The 12453-nt window shown below is 40.1% G+C and overlaps 1 protein-coding gene across 7 annotated transcripts in view; it reads right to left on the bottom strand.

The window, feature by feature from the left end:
• The window catches only part of DOCK9 (dedicator of cytokinesis 9), a 377316-nt gene that overhangs the window by 281205 nt on the left and 83658 nt on the right, over positions 1-12453 (bottom strand). The gene's annotated exons all lie outside the window — the stretch shown is intronic.

Below are 12453 nucleotides of genomic sequence, written 5' to 3'. Positions count from 1 at the left end.
AATGTTTTAAGCCAGCTAGTAAATACTACAGATCTCTGTTGCAAACACTCAACTCTGCCACAATGAAAACAGTCACAGACAACATGTAAACAAATAAGTGTGGCTATATGCTAATGAAACTTTAGTCATAAAAGCACTTGGCAAGCAGGCTGCCTGCATAGTAAGTACATAAATAAGTGAATAAATAATTAAATAAGCAAACAAGTAAGTTCCAAAAGAAAATACTGATGAATATATGATCTGAGATAGGCAAGAATTTCTAAGCATAAAAGCAATGAAAGAAATCCCCAAAGAAAGGACAATTATGTTCATCGACTGCATTTAAACTTGTTAGTAAAAATAATAAAATTAATAAATGCAAATTATAAAATGAAAAAAATATTTGAAATTAATATGACAGAGAACTGAGTTTCGAATTTATATCTTTTGTCTCTCAAACTGGCAAAAATGGCGCTGCAATGATTATTTATAAAAAAAGATTAATATTAACTGGTCCTGGGAATGTAAGCTGGGTCAACCATCAAGCATTTAAAACATGCCTTAAAAGGCCTTTAAAAAATTCACCCTTGCCTTACCAAGTTCATGTTTATGAATCCAGCCTATTAAAATAACTGCAGGTCCATAGAAAAATTTCTGGGTAAAGATGTCTTCTATATCTTAATTTGTAACAACCTAAATGCCTAACAACAGAGAAACATTCAAATAAATCCTACTACATACATTGTAATAGAATATTATACATATATTAAATCTTCTTTTAGCAGAACATTACAGGAATAAAAATGGCCCTAAGAAAATTATGTCAAAAAAGCATCATCAAGAACTATTTATGGAGACTTTTGCCAAGATGGAGGTGTAGGTGGAAACACTTTGCTTCCTCGCACAACCAAATCTAAAAACAAGTTTTAACAACAATAAATGCAACCAAACCACAGAAAATCGAACAATACGGAATCCAAAAACAACGAACCGCTCAGCTAAACTGGTGAGAGGGGCGAAGCCACAAGCGGAGCAGGTTAGGCAAAAAGAACCCCCTACCCAGGCAGCGTGCAGGCAGCGGAGGGCACGGATCCCAGGTGCAGGGTAGCTACCAGCGGACACAGGGAAGGCGCAGGTGGCTAGCTGCCTGCGGTCACGCATTTGCCCGCAGATAAACCAGTGAAGAGATGAGCTTTGAGATAGACTGAGCAGGCCCCAGCACAGGGCGGTGGGCTCGCACATTTCTGATCAGAGAAAGAAGCAGGGACGAGCTGTGAGGCAGACCTGGCGAGCAGAGAGGACCACCAATGCTCCCTCTCTGACCCCGCCCCCACATACAGCGTCACAAAACAGCGACCTGCAAAGCCCCCCACTGGTGACCACCTAAGGCGCATCTCCTCAAACTTAACAGGCACACACAGATCAAAACATGGCTCAAGAAGAACACAGAGCCCCAGAGCCGATAAATCTAAGCGATCAAGAAACTGCCAATCTTTCAGAGGCACAATTCAAAATACTGGTGATCAGGATGCTCACAGAACTGGTTGATTTTAGCCACAAATTAGAGGAACAAATGAAGGCTAAACTAACTGAAATGAAGGGAAATGCACAGGAAACTAATAGTGACGGAAAGGAAACTGGGACTCAAATCAAGGGAGCAGACCAGAAGGAAGGAAAAAATGACCAAACAGAAAAATATGAAGAAACAAGAATTCGAAGACATGAGGAGAGGCTTAGGAACCTCCAGGACATCTTTAAACGCTCCAACATCCAAATTATAGGGGTACCAGAAGGGGAAGAGGAACAGACGCAAGTGGAAAATTTATTTGAACAAATAATAAAGCAGAACTTCCCCGTTCTGGCAAAGAAAATAGATTTCCAGGAAATCCAGGAAGCTCAGAGAGTCCCAAAGAAGTTGGACTCAAGAAGGAACACACCAAGGCACATCATCATTACATTAGCCAGGATTAAAATGAAGGAGAGGATCCTAGAAGCAGCGAGAGCTAAGGGGACAGTCATCTACAAATGACTTCCCATCAGACTGTCAGCTGATTTCTCAAAAGAGACCTTACAGGCAAGAAGGGGCTGCAAAGAAGTATTCCAAGTCATGAAAACCAAAGACCTACAACCAAGATTGCTCTATCCAGCAAAGCTTTCATTTAGAATGGAAGGACAGATAAAGTGCTTCTCAGATAAGATCAAATTCAAGGAGTTCATCATCACCAAGCCCTTATTATATGAAATGTTAAAGGGACTTAGCTAAGAAAAAAAAGATAAAAAAGATGAATAGTGAAAGGACAGTAAACTCACAGTTATTAAGAACCACACCTAAAACAAAAGCAAATTAAGTGGACAGCTAGATCAGGAGTGAACGATAGGAATGAAGATCACGTGGAAGGTTAGCAACAGGGGAATGGGAGGAGGAGAAGGGGGGAGAAGGTACAGAAAATAAGTAGTATAGACAGTAGATAGAAAATAGACAGGGGGGAGGGTAAGAATAGTAGGGGAAATATAGAATCTAAAGAACTTGAGACACGTGTTCATGAACTAAAGGGGGGAATGGTGGGGGAGGGGTGTGCAGGGTGGAGGGGAATGAAGGGGGGAATAGAACAAATGTAATGGCATAATCGATAAAATTAAAAATATATTTAAAAAATAAAAATAAATAAAAACAAAACAAAAAAAGAATTATTTATGGAATATTGTTGGGAATGGCCTTGCCTAGTTTCAGAAGCTGTAATTCCCCCGTGACTAAGGCTGAGTAAAGCACCTTGGGACCATAAGCCACTTAGGAGACAATGCCTATCTTCTTTGTAGAGGCACCACCTCTGCCCCCTTTCTCTTCACCCTGTTTGGCCCCAGGCGGATGACTGGTTGGGTGGATGACTGGTTAGCCAATGAGGGGTAAGATTCCTCAAAAAAGGGACAACCTAAGATATGCATGGTCGCAAATGGGGCCCTCAGGGATGGACTTGGGAGGCTATAGAAAAAGGGAGTGATGGACCCTCGCCCCTCCACTTTGACATAGCCTGAGTCTGTCTGTAAGAAGTCTCTTAATCTCTTGGCTGCTTTACTTCCCCTGCCTGACTTAGCCTGAAACAATGCCTTAAGACTGAAACAATGCTGGAGGTGGGGGTGGCCCTGTGCTGGAAAGGACAGGTTCCCTAGGGTGATCAGGCCTAAGAAAGAATGCATAAAATCCTCTGAAACCTACTTTGCTAATACCCTCAATTTAAATGATATGGGTCCAAGCAGGAAGTGAGTTTGTTTCCCAAAGTATTATGGCCCTTTAACTATCTGACCCTGACTCAGAATAAGCCCTCAGAGTTCTCTGAATGTTATCTATTGTTTAATCATTTCTGCCTGACAAGGATTGATGAGCTTTATGTATACACCCTGTATTCCTGTGCAAACTGAACCCAATAAAAGCCTGTCAAGGCAAGGGTGGAGGCGCTCTCCTCTTGAGAGAGTGGCTGAAGCACTCGAAGGCTTTTTTTCTTCTTGAGATAGGAGCTGTGCCATCCCTTTTTCTCTAGAGGACTCAGTAGTTGTTGTGAATTTGTCTCATCTCATCCATAATGCCTCAGACCCCAGGGGCCGGGATCTGAGTCGGAATATCACACCAGTTTTCAATATTTGCATAAGCAGGAAAAACTATTAGAAAATATACAGCACAGCCCTGGCTGGCACAGCTCAGTGGATTGAGCGTGGGCCTGCGAACCACAGGATCGCGGTTTGATTCCCAGTCAGGGCACATGCCTGGGTTGTAGGCCAGTTCCCGTCAGGGGACTCACAAGAGGCAACCACGCATTGAGGTTTGTCTCCTTCTCTCCTTCCCTTCCTCTCTAAAGATAAATAAATAAAATATTTTTAAAAAAGAAAAGAAAATATACAGCACATGTTAAACAGTAATTATTTCTGGGCTGTGGGATTATGGCTGATTTTTGTTTTCCTCTTTATTCTTCTTTATATTATCTAAATTGGTGTGGCTCAGTGGATTGAGTGCGGGCCTGTAAATCAAAGGGCTGTTGGTTCAATTCCCAGTCAGGGCACATGCCTAGGTTGTAGGCCAGGTCCCCAGTGGGAGGTGCTTGAGAGGCAACCAACCACAGATTGATGATTCTCTCCCTCTCTTTCTCCTTCCCTTCCTCTAGATAGATAGATAGATAGATAGATAATTTTTTTGGCAGTAATTATGTATTTTAAATATGAAAGATTAATGTTACTTTTAAAAAGCAAAAAATGTTCTCACTAAATATGTGGAAAAACAAAAGTCAACTACTTTGGATATCTAAGAAGACTTGAGCAAAGCAGTGACAGCTTTATTCATCTGTTTCTATTCAATATTTCCGGACCTCTTCCCTACTTTCATCTCTTTGAAACAGCTATTCCAACTGTAAATGGATAAAGGCCTCCCAGGACAAACACATTCCAGCCCCCATGATAGGACACTTCTGAATTCTCTTGGGATGCTGAAGAATGCTAGTGATCATGCTTCCAGAAGTTGAGGCAAAATTAGTGCTAATTTGAACTTCAGTATAACTATGTTACTTGCCTAAGTATATAGCATCTAAGTCAATAACTGTTATCCTGTTCAGCAAATAACTATCAATAACTTAATACAGGCAAACTGCTTGAAGTCACAAGGCAGAGAAAAACTCTCTTAAGAGTCTTTAATTTTTTTTAATTTCAAAATAATATTTCTGGAGAGCAATCTGACTCCCTCTCCCTCTCCTCCTCCTCCTCCTCCTTCTTCTCCTCTCTCTCTCTCGCTGTCTGTCTCTCTCTCTCTATATATATATATATTAAAGTCTTTAAAAAGTAAATACAATTCCACCCATTAATACCAGTCTAGAAATCTGTGCTAAGAAAATTTGACACGTGTTTAAAGTATACGTCCAAAGATGTTAATTGCAGCATTTACAATTGTAAATAAATGGAATAGTAGACATAGCTTAAATAAAATGTCACTTCAATGGACAAAGTCTATGTCCCCTCGAAATGCATATGTTGAGCCCTGACTGGTATAGCTTAGTGGGTTGGGTGTCATCCTGTAAACTGAAAGGTTGCCGGTTCAATTCCCAATCAGAGCACATACCTGGGTTGTGGGCCAGGTCTCTAGTTGGGAGCACGTGAAAGGCAAGCAATCAGTGTTTCTCTCACACATTGATGTTTCTCTCCCTCTCTCCCTCCCTTCCCCTCTCTAAAAATAAATTTAAAAAAAATTTTTTTTAAATCATGTGTTGAGCCCTGGCTGGTATGGCTCAGTGGATTGCGCACGGGCCTGTGAACCAGAGGATCACGGTTTGATTCCCAGTCAGGGCACATGCCTGGATTGCAGGCCAGTTCCCAGCAGGGGACTAACAAGAGGTAGAGGTAACCATACACTGATATTTCTTTCCCTCTCTCCTTCCCTTCCCCTCTAAAGATAAATAAATAAAATCTTTTAAACAATTTTTTAAAAATCATGTGTTGAAACTTAATGCAAAAAGGTGATACAACTATTTGTTTGTTTGTTTGTTTACTTATTTATTTTTAGGCAGAGGGGAAGAGAGGGAGACAAATATCAATGTGTCGTTGCCTCTGGCATACCCCCCCCCCCGCCCACTGGGGGACCTGGCCCACAACCCAGGCATGTACCCTGACTGGGAATCAAACTGGCAACCTTTTGGTATATAGGCTGGCAATCAATCCACTGAGCCCCACCAGCCAGGGCACAATGTGATGCTATTAAAAAGTGAGGCCTTTGGGAGATGACTGGCTCATGGGAGTGAGTCCCTCATGAAAGAGATTAGTACTCATAAAAGATACCCCACAGATTCCCTGTTCCCTCCTCTATATGAGGTTACAGTGAGAAAACAGCCATCTATGAACCAAGAAGTGGGCCCTCAACATACACCAAATCTTCACGTGCCTTGATCTTAGACTTCTCAGCCTCCAGAACTGTGAGACAGAAATGTCTGTTGTTTATGAGCCTATGGTATTTTGTTATAATAGCCCAAAATGAACTAACACATATCTATATAATGAAATGATGGCATTAAAAATGAGACCTAGCCCTGGCTGGTACAGATCAGTGGAATGAGTGCAGGCTGCAAATCAAGGAGTCGCTGGTTCAATTCTTAAATCAGGGCACATGCCTAGGTTGTAGGCCAGGTCCCCAGTGGGGGCCATGTGAGAGGCAACCACACATTGATGTTTCTTTCCCTGTCTTTCTTCCTCCCTTCCCCTCTCTCTAAAAATAAACGAGACATAAATGTATACTTACTGACTTGGAAAGATGTTTGTGATATATTATGGAGTCTCTTTCAAGCAAGTTACAAGACTATAAAATAAAATAGCATATACGGTGTAGTGAGCTAGGGCTACCATAACAAAATACCATTGACTGGGTGACTTAAACAACAGAAATTTATTTTCTCACAATTCTGCAAACTGGAAGTCTACAGTTAGTGTACCATCATGGTCAGTTCCTGGTGAGACCTTGCCTTCTTACTGTGTCCTCACATGGAGGGTAGAGAGAGGGAGAGAGGGAGGGAGGGAGGGAGGGAGGGACAGGATGGGGAGAGGAGGGAAAGAGATCTTTCTATTCTTACGAAACCACAGTTCTATCAGATTGGTGCTCCACCCTTATGACCTCATTTAACTTTAATCACTTCCTAAAGACCCCATCTCTCAGTGCAGTCACATTGGTAGTTAGGGTTTCAACATACGAATTTTGAAGGGGACACACAATTCAGTCCAACAGCAACCTGTTTTAACAGTGCTATACATGAATGAAATTCTGAGAGATTTACTTTCAAATGTTTAAATCAGTGGTTACCCCTGTGTAGTGAACACAGCATGCTTTGTTTCTACCATAATTATTTGTAACTTAATAAATATTAAAATAAATCAATCCTATGGATAATTAAAATGGTAAACTTTAGTAAAGCATTGGGGAAAGATGCAATATGATCTCAGGCTAATTAGCTCAAATGGGCAGTACCTCACAAAACACATCAGTTGAGCAGGGTGGTTTCAGGAGACAGGAAATGGATCTAGAATGAGAGCAGACTGTTCCTTGAAAACATCAGCCCAAATTACTGTTGTGATCAAAATAAAAAAACCCTGGCCATCATTAAGGACATTAGAAATAAAATGTAAAACACAGCCAAGCCACCATCCCATGATCAAACCTGGATCTGAAGTAGTGTTCCAGAACATAGCCAAGCACATCCCTGCTTTCTAACTTTTCTCAAGACAATTATAACAATTCAAGACACAGGAGAAAACACCTTAAAATAATCAAGACCCAGCCGTCACTTTCCCAGCTGTCTTAAGCTGACATATATTACAGCTCTTATCACACTGACTAAACTGCCATGTCCCCTGAAATCATCCACTCCACACCTCCTACCCCACTCATCCCCACCTCCAGACACACAAAGACACAGACAAGCAGGACTGTGGGCTCTTATTAGCCAGAGATCATATCCGCCTTCAACTCTTGTTCTCTTATCACAATGCATGTATTCAATAAAGGATTTTTTAATGAGCATGTGATAAATCAAAAGATTCTCATAACCAATAAGTTTTTTAAATTACTATTTGGCCTGGGGAGTCTAGGTGAGCTGATAAAATCCTACACAGCAATAAAAGCTGAGGACATGTTTAAGATGTAATAAGGAGAACCATGGAAAATTTTAAAGCTTTAAGGAGGTAGAAAAAAGTAAATTTTAATTTAAAATGGGTAAAACTGCCCTGATTGGTATGGCTCAGTTGGTTGGTCATCGCCCTACAAAGCAAAAGGTCACAGGCTCAGTATCTGCTCAGGGCACATGACTGGGTGTGGTTTTGTCCCCGGTAGGAGTACATACAAGAGGCGACCAACTGTTGTTTCTCTCTCACATGTATGTTTCTTTCCGTCTCTTTCTCCCTCTCTTTCCCTCTCTCTAAAAATAAATAAAATCTTTAAAAAAATAAAATGAAATGGGTAAAATTATCACTATACTATCCTCACATGTTACAAAAGAAATTGAAGACAAGAAAGTTTGTTTTTTCCCTTCGTGACTTCCAGCAGTTTACCTTCATTATTGTCCTTTATGAAGCTGCTGACAGGGTTCTAGCCGCTGTCAAGGTCATAAATGAGTGATTTCCATTTCAGTTAGAATTGGTAAAAAAAAAAGAACATGGTAAAGAATAATCCCACACCTCCTCAATTCTTCCGCAGACACAATAAGAGAAGGGAATATCATATTACTAGCTACGAGTAAAACAGGTCAAGTCCTAGCCAATAAAGCTAGGCCCATCATGGACCTTAAAAGACAAGATAAAATGGGATTTACAAACATTTGGCCTCAGCTCAAGCTGCCCTTCCTCCTGGAAAATGCCACATTCCAACAGTGCCCTGTGGGACCTGCATATCAGCCTTCTCCCAAGGGGAGCTCCCTCATCACTTCAGTAACCCAGGTAGTTTCCTGAATGGGGTAAACTAATACATTCAATTAAGAAATGGGAGACTTTAGGCAAAATCTATACTCAGGAATAAAAATCTATCCCAACTTAGCCTTGCCCTTCCATTGCAGAATTACTAGTCAAAATTTAAGTGTAATATACTTGAAATTCAATCAATCCACAATTGTCAGATAAGCTCATATTCCAGAAAACTACCCACCATAGGGCTGATTCATGTCACTTAAATATAAAAAGAACCTTACTGTACAAGACTGCACAGATGTAGCCTTACAAACTTAAAGTCTGCACTCAGGACATCTGATTTTTGCTTCAGAGCCAAACTTAATGATTGTAAAACAGTTTTTTCTTCACTATATAGTTCTCTGTTGGCTTATTAATTTATACTTTGTCCTTAAATACCAAAGAATTTAATGCTATTTACATAAATACATACAAAACAAGATTAAAAATATTGTAATAAGAAGAGGAGAAAAAGCAGACTGTGATAAAATAGTGCAGAAAAATAAAAAGCAAAGTTTAAGGATAATATTTTTAAAAGCCCAAGAACTTACATGTAAAAACCCATGGACATGAACTAAGGGTGGGGAGAAAGGTGGAGGGCTGGAGATTACAGGGTGGAGGGGGGATAAAAGAGAGAAAAATATTGGGAAAACTGTAATAGCACAATCAATAAAATATAATTTGAAAATCATCTGAAAGAGCCTATGTATCGATTAGAATTGGGTCATATGTTTAGAACTAAGCTTTCTTTAAATAGTCAACTGAATTATAATGTATATAAAATGAAAACAAAGCAGTTCCCCAGGACAAGTACAACCATTCAGAGGATGGAGAGAAAAAATTTCTTCCAAAGCTCTTCATAAAGAAAACTCTAAAAAATACACTATGTTATGTGCAAGACACTGTTCTAAGAACTTTAGACATAGTTACTCATTTAATAAACCCTGTGCAGTACTGTTACCAATCTACAGATAGTGGGTAATGAAACTGAGGAAGAGAGCAGTTAAACAAACTGCCCGAAGTCACACAGCTAGCAGGTATGGATTTGGGATTCAAACCCTATCAGCTGGCTCCAGAGACGGGACTCTAAACCACTACACTCCAGTGCCTTCTCTCACTGTTTCAAAAGCAAATGAATAATGTTCTCAAAAATACCCTCATAGTAGACACCACTTTCATAAGGATATTTCTTATGATGCACTTCAGTGTAGACCAAGAGAAAAACACAAAGTTTACATAGATCAGGAGCAGTGATTCCACTGGGGCCAAAATGAGGCAGTACACATGTGTGGGTTTGTGACTGATAGATATTTGGCATATTTAGAGTCTCTAGAAAAATGGGTGGCCTGAAACCCTTTCAGCTATTCTTCATGAATATTACTATATTTTGCTGTGTATAATGTAGTTTTTTTGCCCAAATTTTGAAGGGAAAATAAAAGATGAGTATTATACATTGGTAATACTAATCCTGTATCTATATAAGTGTTTTTAATTCTTTTATTTATGCCCATGCGTTAAAAGTGTAACTCTAGAATTATTTGTTACATAAAATTTCTTGTAGCATATGTTCAAAAATAAATGCTAAAATTCCCTTCTAATACAAAAAAAACAAGTATCTAAATATAAATAAATTAGAAATTGAATAAAAAACTAAAATAAAATATCTTTTTTCCTGAAAGTTTGAGCCAAAAATGTGGGTGCACATTATACATGGAAGCACATTATATACAGCAAAATATAGTAATTTCCCTCCACAAGATTTGGTACAGATTGAGTGGCTGAGGTAAGGTACAATCACAGGCTGGAGTGGCCACCTGAGCTGGAGGAAGAAGAGACACCCTCCCAACTAAGGCTCAGGAGCCTGACAAGGACCCATACCTGCCTGAAGAGATGGTCAACCTACCTTTGCATCCGGGTGACCCAAGAGAGTGCCAGTGGGCAGAGCTCCATTAAGAAAGTGTTTGGCTGCTTCGAACCAAAGGATGAAAATGTCCCCAAATGCTAACGGCATGGAATAGGTATAACAGATCTAATCCAGATAAAATCCAAAGGTAGTTATCATCAATTGTCATTCACATCCATATCAAACCCATTCCCTCAGCCTTGAACCACATAACCTGGTATAGCTCTAAGGCAAAGGGTTGGAAAGTATAATTCTAGGAGGCTGAAAGGTCAACATGATAGGAAGGATTATAAAATAAGAGCAAATACTTGTTCAGGGTTAACTACATAAATTTTTTTTCAAGACTCTGGTGTTAGAATAAGTGATTATATCCTCTCTTCTCAGAAGCTTCTCCAAGTTCAGGTTCAGGATAATAAAACCATGTCCTAAGAACGCACTCATTAACTGAGTACTTACTATGAATCAGGCATTGTTCTAGCTGTTGGGACAGAGAAGTAAACAAAATAGAGAAATTCCTGCCATAATAAATCTTATTCTTGTTCTTACTATTATTAAGTAACACCACTATTTACCATTACTATGCTTATTCTGGTACTCAACTAACTATATGCCAGGGAGAGATAAATACAAGAAACTTTGGCAGGGAATCAGAGAAGGATGTGCTGAAGTGTTGCAAGATGACATTGGTGGACAAGGAAGCCTCAATGAGAAAGAAATCTGAACAATACCCTGCAGGAGGTCAAGAGTGAACCAGGTAAATACCTGAGTAGAGGTGTCCCAGCAGGAGAGAAGAGCAAGGTAGCCTCAGAGACCAGAACTGAATGAGGAATGAGGAGAGAGTGAGAAGTAAATGAAGGCAGGGCATGTTGCGGACAGATCTGGAGGCCACTATAATAATACTAGATCTGACTCTGAGCAATGAAGAATCTATCTTTCCTTTTCAAAGGAAGGCCACTACTTACCATTTGGAAAAGAGGTCATAAGGTCAAGGACAGAAATAAGAGACCAGTTCAGAGGGCACATCTTTCCGCTCAAAGCACCTCAGCCACATGCACTCAAGGTCATATCAGCTTTCTTGATCTGCTGGTGTGGGCAAGGATAGTGGGCAGAGAGCATCCAGCACAATACACATGCACAGTGTCTCCAAATCCAGTCCAGAGCACCAACAAAGCCTCTGGGAAGTTATTATTCCTTCATACAATAAAATAAAAAGAAAAACAAGCAGTTTCACAAAGGCAGGTTAACCAAAGACAAGTCAGTATGGCCTGAGGAAGCAAATGCTAGTAGCATGAAAGAGGCATTGCCATCACTGGCTAAGTAGTCCCAGGGCTATCAGGGTTATGAATTATACTGCTAATGGGAAAGACACTGTAATGAGCGAGTCCTTCTAATTTCTGATACTAATTATTCTCAAAAGTCCATTCCAAAATACATCAGTGTTTAAAATATTTAACAGTTAATACAGTACCACTTAAAGCCCATACCCACACATAACACTATTTTTCAAAATGCATCTGATGCTCAAGTGATGCTCTCTCTTTCTTCCTCCCAAATATCTGGAGAGCAAACATCACATTAGCCACTGCACAAAATATACCCTCTCTTGTGGTCCTGCAAGGCTGGGGTGACCTGATCTGATCCTGAGATTCATGTGGCAACCAACACTCCTTCTCAGTCTCAGATGGCAGGGTAGGTTTTGGGATTTGGGCACACCTCAGCCTCACCATACCAAGTGGCTGCTGGCCAGACTCACACACAGAACTCTCACATGTACTATTCTCATTCGTTTTGACAAAAACTGTGACAGGAACAAAAGGAAAAATGGCAAGGCATCCTGAGGGAGGAGAAGAGCAATGTGTAGCTTCCTCAGGAGACTGGAATTTGTCAGAAGGCTGTGGAGAGGCACACCCATATGTGACTTGACACATCTTCAAACATTGTAAAGGGAGGAAAACACTTACAATGAGTAAAACATTACATCCAAAACATTATATACAGTTGCATTTAAAATACTGAAACTAAATTTTCCTTATACCTATTAGTTTCTTTCATATTCCCTTTAAATTTCTTCCCCTGAACCAAAGGACTGACCACAAGCCAGCAGTACGAAAAAT

The sequence above is a fragment of the Artibeus jamaicensis genome, unplaced genomic scaffold (genome assembly GCF_021234435.1).
Source record: "Artibeus jamaicensis isolate MK-2021 breed Jamaican fruit bat unplaced genomic scaffold, CSHL_Jam_final contig_410, whole genome shotgun sequence".
Lineage (NCBI taxonomy): Eukaryota > Metazoa > Chordata > Mammalia > Chiroptera > Phyllostomidae > Artibeus > Artibeus jamaicensis.
This window is presented reverse-complemented; position numbering and strand designations above follow the sequence as displayed.